Source organism: Armigeres subalbatus, chromosome 2 (assembly GCF_024139115.2).
Source record: "Armigeres subalbatus isolate Guangzhou_Male chromosome 2, GZ_Asu_2, whole genome shotgun sequence".
NCBI classification, from domain to species: domain Eukaryota; kingdom Metazoa; phylum Arthropoda; class Insecta; order Diptera; family Culicidae; genus Armigeres; species Armigeres subalbatus.
The window spans coordinates 257065240-257085379 of NC_085140.1; the positions used below are offsets into that span (position 1 = coordinate 257065240).

Below are 20140 nucleotides of genomic sequence, written 5' to 3' on the forward strand. Positions count from 1 at the left end.
AATAGAATTAGGCATATAAAAAAACAAATAAAATCTAAAAAACGGATTTGGACTAAAACGTTATTAAACATAAAGGCCTGACGTATTGAATATGAAAGCAAATAATAACAAAGATCAATAGAAAAAAAATGACTATTATTACGAGTCGGCTTGAGTATGAGGTACCGTAGCCATTCAGTAAAAAAAATTGGAGAAAAAGGATCAATTGAGAACCAAAGATTAGATCAAGAATATGACAGTTAAATGACATAGTTAAAAAAGATAGCAACAGAGAATTTAAAATAATATTGGATTGATCTCACCAAATGCAAACTGATGTCCGATGATTTTATGCATCCTTCGAAACAAACGGCAGATCAACCGAATCCATAGCACCAGCAACCCTGCTGGAAATATTGCTGAAGAAGGTGCGCCATCGCTTGATTTAAATGCAACAGTTTTGATGACAACGATTCAATCTTGAATACATTCCACATTGATCATCAGTCAGCAGCTCTTCATTAGATCCTTGCTGAATTGGGATGGCAGCAGCTTTCTCAATGTCAGGATTAGGTAGTAGAGATCCGACAGTAGGTAAAAGGCAAACAAATATGTACACGCTGGCCTTTAGGATGCGGCGACCTCGGGTACCACATCTTCGCCTTTTATCGAATTGTGACGTATGGTATGTTATATTATGCAGTTTTCTTTTAAGATTTCACTTTTCACAGACACGAAAAACATTTAAATTTAAATTTAGGTGGAAAGCTAGAAAATTCATCAAAAAAATGACGGATAATTTTCTTTTACATCCTTTCCGCTCAACACCTACTTAGATTCCTTTTAGAGAAAAAAAGGCATAATTGCGATAAAATTAAGGGGTGCTCTTCTTGCCCCGTCCTCACCTATCAGCGTTCGACTTTATTGTTAGTCGCCTTAAGGTTCACCCAAACACACGCGACGCGACAGTCGCGACACGATTCTATCGCTTGGGAACTGCGATTCTGTCGCCGTTGGTATGGAAGCGTAAATGGAATATTGCCTGCAACAACGCAACGACGATGAAATCGCTTAGGTCTGGGGAAGAGTTCAACCTAAGACGACGATTTTTTCAGTTTGTCTGCTCTTCGAATATTGTCCTTCTTTCTGTTTATTTTGTAACATGTTAAACCATAGCCCGTACACTTCAGTATTACAGTGTAATAAAATGGGTACTATATAGGAAGAAGCTGGTTCCTATGAAAAATGACAACAAACTAAATGTCATATCTAATTTTTAATGTTTTTGTTATTTTCCAAAGTTGATCTAGTAGTTTAGAAAATTTTAATAATATAGAACGCACCAATATATGAGGGTGGAAGGGACCGAGAAATCCATCGACTTAGGGAGAGATATCGAAATATAAAACATCGAGATGTAGAGAGTCCACTGTAGTTAGAGATGCTTTATTTCGAATCATTTGGGCTGTATATTTCTACCTATTACATAATTAAAAAAAATAACATCGCAAACTAGATTTCCTTTCCTTTCCTTTCCTTTCGTTTCGATTAAAGGTCGAGTAATAATAAATAAAATTATTAATTAAAAAAATATGATGTTTTGCCCCCGGAAATGCCATCAAAGCACCACCCTTTCGTAAATTTGTTGTTGGTATAAAAATCCATAGTTTTCGTAAGTTTTTAGTTGATTCTATATAGTTTTATTTATTATTTCATAACAGTTTTTTTCTGTTATTTTTTACCTGAACTATATTATTTAATAACTATGTTTAATACATGTGGAATGGAGAAAATACCGGAAAGGCGGTTTATTCCCGACTTAAATAAAACTTCCTAAAACTTTAAAAAAAACCTAAGCAATAAATAAATATAAAATTTCAACAAACAATCAAGAATTTTCCACGAAACAAAAATAAATTAGCACTTCTAAAAGCAAAAATTGCAATTATAAAAGAAGAATTTTCCATAAATAAATCAATATATTCCATTAAAAAAAATACAAAATTTCCAAAAATAAATCAATATTACTATAAACAATTACAAAATTTTCAACAAAATTAATATTTGTTTCCATAAAAATTGAAAACTTTCCTCAAAATAATAAATAAAGAGTGATGAAAAATAAGAAAATATCCATAAAAATTTTATTTGTCTTTATTTATTAGATATAGGTCTGCTGCCCTGGGCTGGCTCACTTCTATAAAGAAATACAGAAAAGCAATTAAACTAAGCTTTTTTATTCGATGACCCCTTAAAAGCGATTATTGCTCATGGACAATTTAATCAATTTTATTGTTTTTTTTTGTATTTCTTCATAGAAATTTTCTAATTTTTTATTGCTCTTTATTGAATATTTTCAATTTTTTTATGGAAAACAAATATTTCTTTTGTGGAAAATTTTGTTTATTGTTAATATTTTTTATTTATGGAAATTTTGTGTTTTTATTTTCAATAGAACATTATAATTTTTTTTATGAAAAATTCTTCTTTTATAATTCTACTTTGTGGTTTTAAAAGTAAATTAGCACTTTTTGTTTTGAGGAAAATTCTTAATTGTTCATGGTAATTTTGCATTATTCAGCTAAATTTAATATTTATTTATTGCTTATACCCTGATTTCTTTATAGGCAATTTTCTAATTTGTTATGGAAAATTTCTAATTCTTTATGAAAATTTTATTTTGTTGCCGTTTATTGCCGGAGGTGTTGCATATGTCCGGATCGAATCTATGACAAAATATCAATGGACAAAAGGTCAAAAAATAAATGGTCGAAATTACAAAATTATTCAAAATTGAAAAGCCATCAGGTATTAGGTATCAGAACGTCGGCTCCAGGGGCACGTTCACCTCAATTTGGGGGATTTGTGCCATCGCCTTCACAGCCTTTTTCATCACACACCTGACGGAAAAGGAAATGAACAAAAGGAAAGGAATGTGGATGGGAGAACAAAGGGTATGTTTGGAAAAGGGCCCTTGAAGAGGGCATACAACGCATAAGCGTACAAGAGCTTATAGCTCCTTACCACAACGGGTTATGAACAACAAAATACTCTGAAGGTTCAGGTTTCTGAAGTCAATTTCACTAAGTAAGTGTTTACCAAATATTTGGAAGCGCAATTGCGCATAGACTGGGCAGTTACATATCAGATGATAAGAAGTTCCATAATCGGATTCACAACTATCACAAACAGATGATTCAACGCGTTGAATATTTGCCATGTGATAGTTCAGTCGGCAGTGACCTGTCAAGGCCTTGACTAAGACACTGCAATTCTGTTTAGACAGATTAGCTAAATAGCTTGCTACTACCGGAGATGGCTCCCGGATGTACAATTTTGTTTGATGACATGAATCCAGACTACTCCAATGCCATTTGTGCTGAGTGACAGCCCAAGAGTTGATCAAAAGCTTCACCCAACACTTGGATATTGGAATAGCTGGCTCAGGACCAATCAAGTCATGAGATGCTCCTTTACGAGCTAACTTATCAGCTAATTCGTTTCCAGCTACGGAAGAATGGCCAGATACCCATGTAAGGTGTAAAGTATTAACTGAATTCAGTTCCTCAATTTGAGTTCGACATGCGATTACTAACTTCGACCTTGAGTTGGCCGAGGCGAGAGCTTTAATAGCTGCTTGACTATCTGAACAGAAGTATATTACTTTGCCCATAATGCGTTGCTGCAGTGCAGATTGCACTCCACACATGATGGCAAATATTTCCGCTTGAAAGACAGTGCAGTGTGTGCCCAGTGAGTGTGATTGTTCCAATCTCAGCTCACGCGAATAGACGCCTGCACCTGCTCTACCTTCGAGGAGGGAGCCGTCAGTGTAACAAACAATGCTGTCCGACATACTTCTCTCCAAATAGCCAGATGTCCACTCATCCCGCGAGGGGAATTGTGTTGAAAATGTTCTATAAGGAAAACTACTAACGTGTGTGAGATCACTTGGAGCAACGAAAATTTTGTCCCAATTAACCATAAGCGGTAACAACGAAGTGTGTGTAGAACTGCGGTTTACAGGATTCTCTTCCATAAACCCGAGTACCCATAGTCGGTAAGTACAAGAAAAGGCTTCTTGTTTGAGATATATGTGTAGTGGGGCCACGTCGAAGAGAACTTCGAGAGCAGCCGTGGGAGTTGAAGAGAACGCACCAGTCATTGCCATTAGGCACATCCTTTGAAGATGGCCTAATTTAGACTGAATTGTCCTCACTTCCCCTCTTTTGCCACCACACAAGACATCCATAAGCCAAAATTGGTCGTACAGTTAATTGGTCGTTAAATCCATTTGATATATTTGGGTTTAAGACCCCAAGTTTTACCAAAGGTTCGTCGGCATTGGCCGAAAGCCATACACGCCTTTTCGATTCTGAACTCAATGTTAGTCCAGGGAAGCTTTGAATCCAAAATTAGACCCACATACTTTACTTGATCAGTTACATTGATTTCAGAACCAAAAAGATGTAATGGACGAATACCATTACGATTACGTTTTTCCGTGAAAAGAACAATAGATGTTTTATTCGGATTGACCGAAAGGCCATATTGGCGACACCAACTTTCAACTACCTGAAGAGCATTTTGCATCAGGTCGAATAAGGTAGTAATGCACAAACCCACTATCAATGTAAGATAGTCGTCGGCAAATCCATAGGTAGGAAAACCGCCATTATTGAGTAACCTCAATAGCGTATCTGCAACGAGATTCCACAAAAGTGGAGATAATACTCCCCCTTGAGGGCATCCGCAGACACTTAATTTCCTAATCGCTGCTTGACGTAATGTCGAGTAGAGATGTCGGTTTTTAAGCATCTGGTGAATCCATTTGGTAATAATGTTAGGTAGCCCATGACAACGTGCGGCTTCCAATATTGCATCGAAAGACACGTTGTCGAAAGCACCTTCAATATCTAAGAAAGCACCCAAGCACGATTGCTTTTGAGCGAATGCTTTCTCGATATCGTACACAACCTTGTGTAGAAGAGTCACGGTGGACTTTCCAGATTGGTAAGCATGTTGATTAACATGAAGAGGCATGTTTGCCAAACAGTCATCACGAATGTGATGATCGATAATACGTTCTAAGCATTTCAGAAGAAATGAGGTCAGACTGATGGGTCTAAAACTCTTTGCTTCTTCATACGAAGCACGTCCTCCTTTTGGGATAAACTTTACAGTGACATCCCGCCAGGATATGGGAATATACCCAGTAGCAAAACTGCATACTAAAAGCTTTTTCAAAACATGTTTGATGTGTTCAAAACCTCTCTGAAGTAGAACGGGATAAATCCCATCCTCCCTGGAGATTTGTAGGGAGCAAAACTGTTAAGTGCCCATTGAATCGATTCAGTAGTTATGATTCTACGTGCTTGAGCCCAAGACCCATAGCTACATGAAAAGACATCAGGATCATCCGAAGATGTTATATCGACACATCCAGGGAAGTGCTTATCAAATAAGTGCTCTAACGATTCTTCATCAGAAGAAGTGTAGTCGCCATTTGGCTTGCGAATTTCGCCAACTTGGAAATCCTTGGATCTCGCAAGAATTTTATTCAATCGACTGGCTTCACTCAAATTGGAAACATTTGCACAAAGGTTTTTCCAGCCGGATCGTTCAGCAGATCGTAGAGCCTTCTTGTAAGCTTTGCGAGCCAACTTGAAAGAATCCGTCCCTGCTAATTGGCGTCTGTTCCAACTCCTTCTGCACTGCTTCCTTAGCTTAGCCAAATCGGAATACCACCAAGGGGTTCCTCTTGAGGTTTTTACAGAACGTAAAGGGCAAGCTTCTTCGAAAGCTTCCACGATGTGCAACGTTGTAGTATCAACTGCATCATCCAAGTCGGTAGGAGTTTCTATTGAAGGTAGATATCCATGAAATTTGGTAGAGAGCAACTCTGTGTAAAGATCCCAGTTTGTTGAACGGGGATTTCTAAAATGCAAGGTCTGCGAAGTAGCATTCAAATGATCAAAGTAGATGTAGCGATGGTCAGATATCGATTCCTCATCTGACACATGCCAATTCGTCAATTCGTGACTGATTCTATTGGAGCAAAGGGTTATGTCTAACACTTCTGCTCTATTAGATACCATAAAGGTTGGGCGATTGCCTATGTCAAGTAAACTAAGTTCGGTACTACTTAAGTATTCCATCAAGCTGGAGCCTCTCAGATTGATATCCGAGCTACCCCAGATGATGTGATGAGCATTAGCATCACTGCCGACAATTAGCGGAAGGCCTTTTGAAGTGCAATATATGACAACTCGTTTGAAAGCATCCGTAGGGGATGGTTCATCATGTGGTAGATAAACCGAACAATCGACGTATTTCCTGACGGGGTTCCGCCAGTTGCATCAATTGTGACAGCACATACATCTCTGGTTGTTAGTTCAGAGATAAGTGTAGCAACAATAACATTGTTAACAAGCACACATGCACGCGGCATTGATCGATTTAATAATTTTGCATTATTCAGCTAAATTTAATATTTATTTATTGCTTATATCCTGATTTCTTTACTGGCAAATTTCTAATTTGTTATGGAAAATTCCTAATTCTTTATAAAAATTTTATTTTATTGCCGGAGGTGTTGCATATGTCCGGATCGAATCTATGACAAAATATCAATGGACAAAAGGTCAAAAAATAAAAGGTCGAAATTACAAAATTTATTAAAATTGATAAGCTATAGTCGTGAGAACAATACAAAGCAGAACTATTATTTAGTTGCTTTGGTTCAGCTATCACCACCACGATGACGGGGTTGACAATTGGCCAAATAGGGGTGAGATTGAGCCATGTTTTCAAAAACTTAGAATGTCGAATGTAATTATTGTATCTAATGGACAAGCATACTATAAGATGCATTTTTGAGCGGCTTTGATTTGAACCCCCTACCTCATATTTCTACACAAACTCAACCACCAATATGCAATATGCATATGTACAACCATGATAATACCCCTTTCGGAACGCGCGCAGTCCTGGAACGCTTATTTAAAACCAATAACGTTGTTACGAAGTAAAAACCTATAACATCCACATCTAATACAGGGTGAGGAGTGGAAAAAAAATTGACACTAATTTCAACAAGAGAATGGCAATCTTCTGTATCTTCATGATCGACATGCTCGCGGCTAAATAGTTCATTGTACGACACTTTTTCAAAGAAATCAAAAATAACACCGTGTTTGACTTGAAACGAATGTTTCGGTACGTAACCAGCAGCAGCTCATGCGCCATCCACCGAACGGTGAGACTGCTGAGGCTGTCAGTGGCCCGGCAAAGGCTCTTTTCTAGGGCGGCTTGAATTTTATCCCTCAAACACCAAATCCCACTCAGCTGACCACACGCAGACACAAAGAATACCAATTTAAACTATTCAAATTCAAAACCCAATTCCAAATACTAATTCTAATTCATCAAATCAATCAACTTTAGACCCAAGGAGATATCTGGTATAAATTCCTAATAAATTCAAATCGCTAAGTCGTCAACCTTCATACAGGTGTAGGCCTATTGGTTTTCAACTCCTGTTTATTCATCGACCAATTATTCAGTACAAAGGCCTAACGATCTGAAAGTGACGTCACTAAATATTTAGTCCTAGCTTTTGGGATCTTAATTGCTAATTAAGTTAAAACTATTTACAATTGAAAGATCTGACCTTATTCCGTTGAATTTCACTCCGCATGCATCGACGATTCGGCAAATCATGAAATCCGCTACCATCCCTCGTCAAAAGGCTTGAGGGTCACCTACATCCAGGCGCGCACGTATGCTCTAATGCTTGGCGCCAAAGCTTCGACTCCAGATATAGAACGTCTCGTAAAGCTACCGACGATCACCTGCATACAGCGTTGACGATTCTTGCCTTGTTTCGGTGGACTCGAAAGCTTTGTGAGAGATTCGTGCGATGACTTACGTATCGTTGATAAATCGCAGGAGCTTTCACGTGGCGAGTCGTGTTGCGTAGCGTATACGAGAGAGGAAGATTTTTAAGGTGATAGGCGATGCGGCACTAGGGTGACGCGGTCCAACTAGGGTGACTCCGGACCAAATTGTTCACCGCCAAGTCTACCCCACACAAGCACCCGCGATGACCAGCGGGATTCACCTGGTCAAGCGAATAGTTTTCACATGCTAAATTGGAACACATTAAGCACAATTCTGGTCTTACTTACCTTACCTTACAGTAACAGGAGTGTTTTTCACCTGTTAAGGTGGTGCACAAAAAGCAAATATTTAGCAAAACTTTAATCTGTAATCGTTATTTCACAAAATATAATAATTTGCATTATGTTTTTCACCTTTTGTTTGTTTTTAACTACTCTAAGTTATACAATTTTTATGTGGTTTAAGATTTTATAAGATTTTAATGGTTTCTAAAAATCTTTTTCTTGTCTTTAGCAGACTAATCACACCGAACTATGCAGGCTGACGAATCTCACGAGAATCAAATTAACCCACAATAGGAATTTACATATTAGATTCTGCTGATTCGTTATACGTTCGCAGTAAAGCCCACCTCCATCTCCTTCTGCCTTATGTCAATCATATCTAAGCATCCCGCTTCATCCTTAGTTTCTTTTCTATTTTGAGTGCGGGTATAAAACTCTGTAAAGCCTTGAACTTTGTTTAAAAAGGTAAAGTTGCTCTACTCTGTGGTTGGCTGAATGAGATCCGTGGAGATTCTCTCATGAGTTGCCGGAAACAATCTTAAAGCTTTGCTTCGAATATTTATCGTGTTAATATTTCTTTTACACGAACAATCCGCCCCTTTTCTACACAACATTTACCATCAAAAGCTGCAACAATCCGATACTCTTCAAAAGCACCTTCGACAACACAAGCAGAAAACCGATGAGGAAACAATTAATTTATTCCGAAAACAAATCATGTTAACTCGAAACCGATAAGAACAACAAATCATTCAATCTGGTACCTTCGACATTACAAGTGAAAACCGATGAGAAAACGAATAATTTGCTTCGGCGCTACTCCAGAGTTCTTTCGACATCTGAGCTCGAGTCAAACCGATGAGAAAACAAATCACTTATCACGTTACAAGCCAAAACTGATGGGCAAGTCATTCAATCCGGCGCTCTACCACAGCAGCTTTGACATCCCAAGTAACATTTCAAGTTTTATTCCACTCTTGGAATGGTTTTCACGATCAAATTATAAGAACTCACAATAAAACTCATTATTATACGGCAACCATCTGATGACCACTATAAGAGTAAGATATGGCCATGTGGCCCTCTCTAGATGACCACTATAAACCTCTTTAAGCGTATTTGGAAACCCCTTTTAAACCACCCGTAAAAAAGGGAATTTGGCTGCGGCAGCTGTCAAAAATATTGGTTTGAAAAAAAGGGAAACAAAATTACGGAGAAATAGTAACAAAATGGACTGATGATGAAAATTATGATGACGATATAAACACAATAATATTTACTCAGGTTTGTTCTGCATTAATCTACCATTGAAATAAGTTGCGCTTTCGATTTCATGGTGAAAGCTAGGTAAATAATAAGATTCTATACTACGCGCCAGCGAAATAATGTAGTTCAGCGCAATAAATTGAAATCAATTAAAATATCAACATTGCAAATATTCACTTAATCTGTAGATTTTCACCCTGATATATTTCCAATTCTAATCATTTACCAGGAGAAGTGTTCTACGCGACGAAAACATTATCTAATTATGGATTTCAGCGATAAATTTGACTGATTTGAAAATGCTTCTTCTTTTCCAATATGGCCATCATCAATTCCGATCAGAAACATGTTGCTCTTATTTCACACCCTTATAAACTCTTTGCATTGCAAATATTCTTATTGCGGTTATTCATTTGACGACCAAAAATTTTGGCTTTTATCGAGCTTTGAAAATATGACTTGTTGCGCTCTCCATTACAACCGTAGAGCAGATCATAAAATCAATTGGAATTTGACGTTTGAGGCTTTTTCAGCAAATTTATGAGAGGTTTACTGATAGGAATAAGAGTGGCAATAAAACTGAGCAACTAGCCATGGTGATTGCTGTCATAAGTCCGTTATAAGAATTATATAAATCCAATAAGCATGGAAATTGTTACTTGGGATTACATATCGAAATCGATGAGAACACAAATCATTTATGCTGGAGCTCTTCCAGAGAGCCTTCAACTTTTTAAGTCAAAACAGATGAGAAACAACACATTTTTCAATCCACCACTTTCCCAGAGTGCCTTCGACATCACAAACCAAAATCGATGAGGGAATCATTCAATCCGACACTCTTCCAGAGTGTCTTCGACATTACAAGTCGAAACCGATGACCAAATCATCCAATCCCAAGTAACATTTCAAGTTTTATTCCGCTCTAGGAATGGCTTTCAAGATCGAATTACAAGAACTGACAATAAAACCCATTACTACAGGATTACCTTCTGATGACCACTATAAGAGTAAGATATGTCCAAATGGCCCTCTCTAGATTACCACTATAAACCTCTTATAAGAGTATATAAAAATCCGTTTCAAGCCGCCCGCAAAAAAGGGAATTTGGCAAAAAAGAGAATTTTGGCAGCTGCCAAAAATGTTGCTTTGAAAAAAGAGAAACAAAACCTTGCAAACAAATAATAACAAACTAAAGTGCTGATGAAAATCATGATGAGGATGAATACAAAATAATACTTTTTCAAGTTTTTTTTTCAATATATTTTCATGGAAATGAGGTGCGCGCTCGATTTCATGGTGAAAGCTAGTGCAAAAATGAGATTAAGCACTACGCGCCCGCAAAATAATATCACATACAGACATAACACATTGAACATTCACTCATCAAATTTATCGTCGTTCAAACACTAACGACATCTATTGATTTCGGTTAGTTGGGCAAATCACGAACCAGATGGCGGTAGTGAGCAAACGTCAAACTAGAGCAAATCCGACGCGCGCGCCGCGAGTGATCGATTGGCCAAACTATTGATTATTTGAATTGACGAGTAAATCAGTGAACGATTGAAATTTGACGAGTGTTATGTCTGTTTGTCTGTGATAATATAGTTTTGGGCAATGAATTTAAAAATATTATAACATCAATAACGTAAATCTTCACTAAATTATATTACACCCAAATATGTTTGTTTTTTTTTATAGCTTTTACCAAAAACGTATCATTTGCGGCGAAAACACCGTCTAATCATAAATTCCAGTGATAAATTTCATTGACTTGAAGTTGGTTTCCAATATGGCCATCATAGATTTCGATCAGAAAAATATTGCTCTTATTGAACACCGTTATAAACCATTTGCAATGTAAATATTCTTATTGGGGTTATTCATTTGACCACATTATGACCAAAAATTATGGCTTTGATCAAGCTTTGAAAATTGGACTTATTACGCTCAGAGTCTATTATATATAGAGTTACGCAAAGAGTGAAGCCAAATCTACCTATTGAACTGTCAAACCGTCTACCTATCGAGCAAAGTAAACAAATGCTTGTTGGTAAGGCGGACGTATTGTTATCGCCTGATGATTATTATGGCGAATTAAAACTCATGAATTGAAATGTATTAGATTTGTTCTAGAAACAGCTTCAAAAAGCTTCAATACACCCCCAATAAAGTTGCAACAAGAAACTCTCGTGTTTGCACGCTGTAGGTGACTTTGGTTATCGAATTAAAAAGGTTTAGAAGTGATCACTCCCGTGAAGTCACTTGAAGGGTTGAACAAAAATGAAAGTTTTCAACATAATAACAAGAGCATCATTCAGAATAAGAATAAGAAGATTCTCTTTGCGCAACTCTATATAATAGACTCTGATTACGCTCTTAGTTACAACCAGTACTGGAAAAGTTCGTGATCGTCATAAGACAGAGAGCAAAGCGTCTTTTTCTATTTCAGACGACCAAATGAAAGGATCGTGGGTTTTTTGATCAATTTCGCATGAAAGCCAGTCATGAAAGGAAGTTGTGCTTTATTTTAAAATTAAAATTTTGAAGTTATTTTAATAGATACATGCGAAGAATAGTGACTAGTCGATAAATTAATCATATTCCTTTAATCCACTGAGTTAAAAGTGGCAATAAACACAAAAATAAAGCATATTTTGCACACTTTCATGCCCTGTCACGGAACAAATATTTTTTGAGATTTTTGTAGCATGCCATTCATCCTTTGCGTTTCTATAGATATTGAAAGGGCCAGATATGTAAACATCGCGTGACATCTCTCATTGAAAATGAGAAATTACAGTACTGGTTACAACCATATACACTGAACCAAAAGTTCCGACAGCCACTGTATGATTTTTGCCTCATCCAAGCCCCATGAAAAAAATCAGTTGATTTCAAGAAGGCTATCATTCAAACCTATTAAAACCACCACATGACAAATCAATAACAAATTAAATCATTGTTTTCTGAAATGCGAATTATAATCATTCAAAAGAGATTCAAAACAAATGGATAAGTGGATGATTTTCATCCAACAATGGAAAGGTTTACCCGTCAGTTATCAAACGAAATTCGGTACCAATGAGAATGAAGTTGGTATTAATAGGTCTTGCTCAAAACATTTAAGACTAATAAAACAAATAACCGCATCAATTTGAATAATTTATTATTAAATTTATTTGTATACATGATAAACATATACCTAAGAATTAGCATGAACATGAATCGCAAAAGTTCAGCAACTGCAGAAGCCTGCTTGGAGCGCCATTTCTTTCCGATGAAGGCCGAGGGTAAAGTTCTTGTTGGTGCTGAGGAAGAGAACATTATAAATGAGTTTTTCTGATTTCAATCTGAGTACAAATGTGGCGTCAGGCTCGAGAAACTTGTCCACGGCTTTTGTTCCCATATGTTTTCAAAAGGGTGGGAAAAATGGAATTTCTGAATGTGAAATCAAAAATCTGGCCCTATTTCAAATATATGGAGACCAAAATCTAGTGGAAAAGTTTCCGCAAGTTTTAGCTACCTTAAATAGTATTGAACTTACCGTTTGTGCAAACAAAGCGAGAGATCGTCGTGCTTGAGATGGGGGCATAATAATTAAGGAAGCATTTTCGCTACGGCCACTAAAACTTGCTTTGCAATGATCCCTGAAACGTTGTTCTGCTACTGTAGACAAATCCCGCGATATCATTATCGATATAATCTATAAAAGACACAACTGTTTTTAAAGGCTATCGTTTAAAACATACCAAAAAATTACTTACCAGCAGGCACAACTAGTTTTTTCGATGCTGAAATAAATACTAACTCTGCAAAGATTGAATTGGATGATTTTCCGTTAAATGAAGGTTGTAGCGAATGTCATACTATCCACGAATGAATATAGGTATAGGGTGAAAGTAAATGCAGAGTGGGTTACTATTCATCATATTCACAGTCAAGTTTTGTATTATTATATGTTAGGTTTGAGTTGACAATCATTCAAATAGACATATCATTCAATAAAAGAAAACTCCAATATTACAGTTCACTGAATGCATTTTTATTCATTACAAGGCGGGTGTTTGGGTTCAGTGTAGTTGCTAACAAGACCAATCGGCATTTGACGTTTGAAGCTTTTCGAGCAGATTTATTAGAGGTGTATTGATAGCAATAAGATCGCCAATAAATCTGAGCAACTAGCCATGGTGACTGCTGTCATAAATCCGCTACAAGAATTAAATAAATCCAACAAGCATGGAAATTGTTACTTGGGATGGGACGCTTTTCCAGAGCGTCTTTAACATCCCAAGTCGAAACCGATGAGCAAATCATTCAATCCGACGCCCTTCAGAGCGTCCTCGACATCACAAATCGAAACCGATGGAAAAATCGTTCAATCCGACGCTCTTTCAAAACATCTTCGACATTACAAGTCGAAACCGACGACCAAATCATTTGATCTGACGCTCTTTCAGAGTGTCTTCGACATCACATATCAAAATCGATGACCAAATTATGCAATCCGACGCTCTTCCAGAGCGTCTTCGACATTACTAGTCGAAACCGATGAAAAAAAAATAATTTATTCCGGAGTTCTTCCCTCACGCTCGACATCACAACGAAACCGAAAAAATAAAATGTCCCAATCACGCCCAAAGGATACTTACAAAACAATAATTTCCAACCAGGAACAACCTGACAGGATCGCCAAATGTGTGGCCCAATTCCGCCGAACGAGCTATCCGTTGGGGTAATCGCTAAAGTCTTATCGAGCGTGCAACTAAAAGATATTTTAGTTACTAGATAAAGATTGTCGCTGTCGTCGCTGTCCGGAACATCTTTTGCTGGCGAGGATAGGGGAGCTAAATGTCAAAGAAGGAAAATCCATACGATTTGACAGGTATGTACCACACATGTTTCGGACAGCAGAACAAAGGGAACCGAAGCGACAATCTTTCTTTATCTAGTAACTAAAATATCTTTTAGTAACTCCGTTCGTTGCCCGACGAGGAAAGAGGCAAAGTCATGGCATGCTATTCACTAGTCAATGTTGGCAACCGAACCGTTATATAAATGATATTTGCATACCTGTCATCAATGCACGCTGGAAGTGGATTACCTATTTTCTAATATATCTCACCCTCCCAAGCGCGTAAGCTGATGATAGAGTGAAAGCTTCATTTTGTTGAAATTTGATTACACTGTTAATCTAGTTGATGGATTTAGAAAATTTATTGTCAAAATATTTGTTACATACTCAAACGCCGTGTGGTTACTGCCCACTATGGAGGATCACGCTTCTTTTGACAGAAGCGACACGTGTTACAAATGCACGATCTAACGAGTACTAATTATTCAGCTTCACCGTCCCGAGATCTGATGAATATCATACAATGTAATTTGATTGTTAACACGTTCGGGAATGGTTTTCCTTGAAAATTACTATTTTCATAGTAATTTTCATACAAACTTCAAACTGCGCGTGCTTACTCAAATTACATACAAATCAGCTTAAGATTTAGAAGAATTAATAAAATGGCAAATGCAATCTTTTAAGCATAAAAAAAGTCAAAATTTGAATCACTCTAATGCCCACTGTAAATTGATTAAAAAACTGCCCATGAAATAAAGAAGGAGGAATCCCTGGGAAATGTTATAAGCTAGATTTTGCTTTGAAAGCATGTTTGTCGTATATTTTGTCTCTTTCATGTGTTCAGAATTATAGATTTTTGAATTCTCTGGCATTCGACTTTTTGTACATTCGACCTTTCGTCCTTAGGGGCAGCAGGGACTTTGTCCAAGGGCTTGACGATCCCTCCCCAGGCCATCTGCGAGTTGTGGCGCCTGCCTAGGATGTGGTGGGGTTTGACAGTGGGCCCTGTTAAACCTCTATAAAAAGCTGCATGTATCCGCAAGTAGGCTCCGCCAAAGCGACCGTGTGCCGCTCAAAGCGCACAAGCCCAAGTCCTGGTGTTAGGTGGGACGCTAAACAGCCCTGACACGACGGCCCTCCGGCGAGACAGGAGGTTTGCGCAGGCCCAATAGGGCGCCTGGAAAACCAATAATTACGAACAATATACGAGATAATGCGTCTCGATATAATCGATATAAGACCTAGGCGACGAATAAAGGATCACGATTGGAAGCTTGGAACATGGAACTGCAAGTCGCTAGGTTTCGCAGGTTGCGACAGGATGATCTACGATGAATTACATCCCCGCAACTTCGACGTCGTGGCGCTGCAGGAGATTTGCTGGACAGGACAGAAAGTGTGGAAAAGCGGGCATCGAGCGGCTACCTTCTACCAAAGCTGTGGCACCACCAACGAGCTGGGAACCGGCTTCATAGTGCTGGGAAAGATGCGCCAACGCGTGATTGGGTGGCAGCCAATCAACGCAAGGATGTGCAAGCTGAGGATTAAAGGCCGTTTCTTCAACTATAGCATCATCAACGTGCACTGCCCACACGAAGGGAGACCCGACGACGAGAAAGAATCGTTCTACGCACAGCTGGAGCAGACATACGATGGATGCCCACTGCGGGACGTCAAAATCGTCATCGGTGACATGAACGCGCAGGTAGGAAGGGAGGAAATGTATAGACCGGTCATCGGACCGGATAGTCTGCACACCGTATCGAATGACAACGGCCAACGATGCATAAACTTCGCAGCCTCCCGCGGAATGGTAGTCCGAAGCACCTTCTTTCCCCGCAAAAATATCCACAAGGCCACATGGAGATCACCTAACCAAGAAACGGAAAACCAAATCGACCACGTTCTAATCGACGGTAAATTCTTCTCCGACATCATGAACGTCCGCACTTACCGCAGTGCAAATATTGAATCCGACCACTACCTCGTTGCAGTTTGCCTGCGCTCAAAACTCTCGACGGTGTACAACACGCGTCGAAGTCGGACGCCGCGGCTTAACATTGGGCGGCTACAAGACGGTAGGCTAGCCCAAGAATACGCGCAGCAGCTGGAAGTGGCACTCCCAACGGAAGAGCAGCTAGGCGCAGCGTCTCTTGAAGATGGCTGGAGAGATATTCGATCCGCCATTGGTAGCACCGCAACCGCTGCACTTGGCACGGTGCCCCCGGATCGGAGAAACGACTGGTATGACGGCGAATGTGAGCAGTTAGTAGAAGAGAAGAATGCAGCATGGGCGAGATTGCTGCAACACCGCACGAGGGCGAATGAGGCACGATATAAACAGGCGCGGAACAGACAAAACTCGATTTTCCGGAGGAAAAAGCGTCAGCAGGAAGATCGAGACCGTGAAGAGACGGAGCAACTGTACCGCACTAATAACACACGAAAGTTCTATGAGAAGTTGAACCGTTCACGTAAGGGCCACGTGCCACAGCCTGATATGTGCAAGGACATAAACGGGAACCTTCTTACGAACGAGCGTGAGGTGATCCAAAGGTGGCAGCAGCACTACGAAGAGCACCTGAATGGCGATGTGGCAGACGAAGATGGCGGTATGGTGATGGACCCTGGGGAACGCGCGCAGGACATAATTCTACCGGCCCCGGATCTCCAGGAAATCCAGGAGGAGATTGGCCGGCTGAAGAACAACAAAGTCCCTGGGGTTGACCAACTACCAGGAGAGCTGTTTAAACACGGTGGTGAGGCACTGGCTAGAGCGCTGCACTGGGTCATTACCAAGATTTGGGAGGAGGAAGTTTTGCCGCAGGAGTGGATGGAAGGTGTCGTGTGTCCCATCTACAAAAAGGGCGATAAGCTGGATTGTAGCAACTACCGCGCAATCACATTGCTGAACGCCGCCTACAAGGTACTCTCCCAAATTTTATGCCGTCGACTAGCACCAATTGCAAGGGAGTTCGTGGGGCAGTACCAGGCGGGTTTTATGGGCGAACGCTCCACCACGGACCAGGTGTTCGCCATTCGCCAAGTACTGCAGAAGTGCCGCGAATACAACGTGCCCACACATCATCTATTCATCGACTTCAAAGCCGCATATGATACAATCGATCGGGACCAGCTATGGCAGCTAATGCACGAAAACGGATTTCCGGATAAACTGACACGGTTGATCAAAGCGACGATGGATCGGGTGATGTGCGTAGTTCGAGTTTCAGGGGCATTCTCGAGTCCCTTCGAAACCCGCAGAGGGTTACGGCAAGGTGATGGTCTTTCGTGTCTGCTATTCAACATCGCTTTGGAAGGGGTAATACGAAGAGCAGGGATTAACACGAGTGGCACAATTTTCAATAAGTCCGTCCAGCTATTTGGCTTCGCCGACGACATAGATATTATGGCACGTAACTTTGAGAAGATGGAGGAAGCCTACATCAGACTGAAGAGGGAAGCCAAGCGGATCGGACTAGTCATCAACACGTCGAAGACGAAGTACATGATAGGAAGAGGTTCAAGAGAAGACAATGTGAGCCACCCACCGCGAGTTGGCATCGGTGGTGATGAAATCGAGGTGGTAGAAGAATTTGTGTACTTGGGCTCACTGGTGACTGCCGAAAATGATACCAGCAGAGAAATTCGGAGGCGTATAGTGGCTGGAAATCGTGCATACTTTGGACTCCGCAAGACGCTTCGATCGAATAGAGTTCGCCGCCGTACCAAACTGACCATCTACAAAACGCTCATTAGACCGGTAGTCCTCTACGGACACGAGACCTGGACGATGCTCGTGGAGGATCAACGCGCACTCGGAGTTTTCGAAAGGAAAGTGCTGCGTACCATCTATGGTGGGGTGCAGATGGCGGACGGTACATGGAGGAGGCGAATGAACCACGAGTTGCATCAGCTGCTGGGAGAACCATCCATCGTTCACACCGCGAAAATCGGACGACTGCGGTGGGCCGGGCACGTAGCCAGAATGTCGGACAATAACCCGGTGAAAATGGTTCTCGACAACGATCCGACGGGCACAAGAAGGCGAGGTGCGCAGCGGGCAAGGTGGATCGATCAGGTGGAAGATGACTTGCGGACCCTCCGTAGACTGCGTGGCTGGCGACGTGTTGCCATGGACCGAGCCGAATGGAGAAGACTCTTACATACCGCACAGGCCACTTCGGCCTTAGTCTGAAATAATAATAATAATAATCTTTCGTCCCTTAGTCCTTTTGTCCTTTCGACCTTTTGTCCCTTCGACATTTTGTCCGACGACCTTTTGTCCTTCAACCTTTTGTCTTTCGGCCTTCTGTCCCAAATCCGTCCGGATCCAAGTGCTGATAACTAATCCAAAGCAACGACTTTTGTCGTTTTGGTTTCGGTTTCGACATGCAGCATCGATGTTGGTGCAATTTCAACAGCAATCGGTGCTGCGTTGGCACTGAAAGTTATTTTAAACTCAGGAACTAACGAACTGCTTCCTGGTAGCTGTGGTGGAACAACTGTGTCATAAATCGATTTTCCTTATCTTTGGAAAACTGCTAATATCCGGAAAAGAAAAACCATTGAAAATCAACAGCCATTTTCATGCTATCTTTCCACATTCCATGACGCGACAGCTGAGCACCATCTGTGTCAGTCCGTCCACCCACTTACCCTAGATTTGCCCTTCTATTCCAAGATCTCACTTCCCGTTTCTTGATTGAATTTTCGCCCCCACGAGGTTATGCATCTATCATCTGCTTTCCATCTATCGACTAACGGAAGTAGCTTTTTTCCATCCATTCGCCACTTCCTACGATTTACCAATGGAAGGACACAGAGCAGATTTTGCGGAAATGTTCTATTTATAAAACTTTGAGTTCGGCTGATCCAGTGAAGAAAGGAGTTTAAGTGGAGTTCAATTCAAATTCAAATTAAAGTAAGCACGAACTAAGTTCACCATTCACTTAACAATTAAGTCCTTTTTAACGTTTTTGTTATGATACCACTAAAAACATGCTTCCTTGTCTGATACATTTTTGCCGTGTGTCAATTTGAAATTAGGCTATTTTGGATTAGTTAAGGCATATTTGTTTCCAGTTAAATATAGTATTCTTTTGGAACCCTGTTTGCGTAGAAAAGGTGAAATATGTTTCAAAGCGGAATCAAATGTAACTCACCGCAAGAAGGAGCTTCCTTTGTAAATGCATCATGTCTACGTTGACATGGAGCAGGGTAGATGATTTTCCACGCTTTTGTCCACGATGGCGATGGAGTAAAAAATTATGTGCTTTTTCCACGCGGTATATGGACGGTTTTTTATGTCACTGTGACAACAAATTTCAATTTTACTATCTTCTTTCGCGAACCAGTAGTGCAGATTCCATAAAGGCAGCTGCTCCAGCCAAGTTACCTGCGCAACAGATGCTGAACGAAGGTATAGTTTCTCTTTCGTCGCCATGGAAAATTGTGTCCGCCCTTCTTCATATCTCTTATCGGTTTACTTCGACGATGCGATATTTATAATGATAATGAAATCACGTACCGTCTGTTCCGCCCGCCTGTGCCATAAACAAAGAACTTGGCCTGTGTGCAAGGAATGAATAGTAGGAAACTGAACGCCGAGCATCATATCATACTAAATACGAAGACGAGTCCCACGCCTTTCCATAGCATCAGCTAGTCCTACCGTCATCGGAGAACAGTTGAATATTGCGCACTTACCTGCTGCTAAATCATTCATATTTTTTTTCGTCCTGGCATGTCGGTCGGCGGCAGCTTCATCATCCTCCTTCTCAGCCTAGCCGCTTTAACAAGCCATCCGATTCAGGACCTATCCATGCCGTTGCGCCATCACGTTTTA

The 20140-nt window shown here is 40.1% G+C and overlaps 1 protein-coding gene and 1 long non-coding RNA gene across 2 annotated transcripts in view; one reads left to right on the forward strand and one right to left on the reverse strand.

Annotated features, from left to right (window-relative positions):
• LOC134212113 (protein disks lost) overlaps nucleotides 1-20140 on the forward strand; it is a 293532-nt gene that overhangs the window by 245153 nt on the left and 28239 nt on the right. The window lies entirely within an intron of this gene.
• Nucleotides 12587-13217, reverse strand: LOC134216209 (uncharacterized). The gene is made up of 2 exons (XR_009980554.1): nucleotides 12982-13217; nucleotides 12587-12745 (listed from the first exon to the last, which is right to left on the reverse strand). It is a non-coding gene; the product is annotated as an uncharacterized LOC134216209 (long non-coding RNA).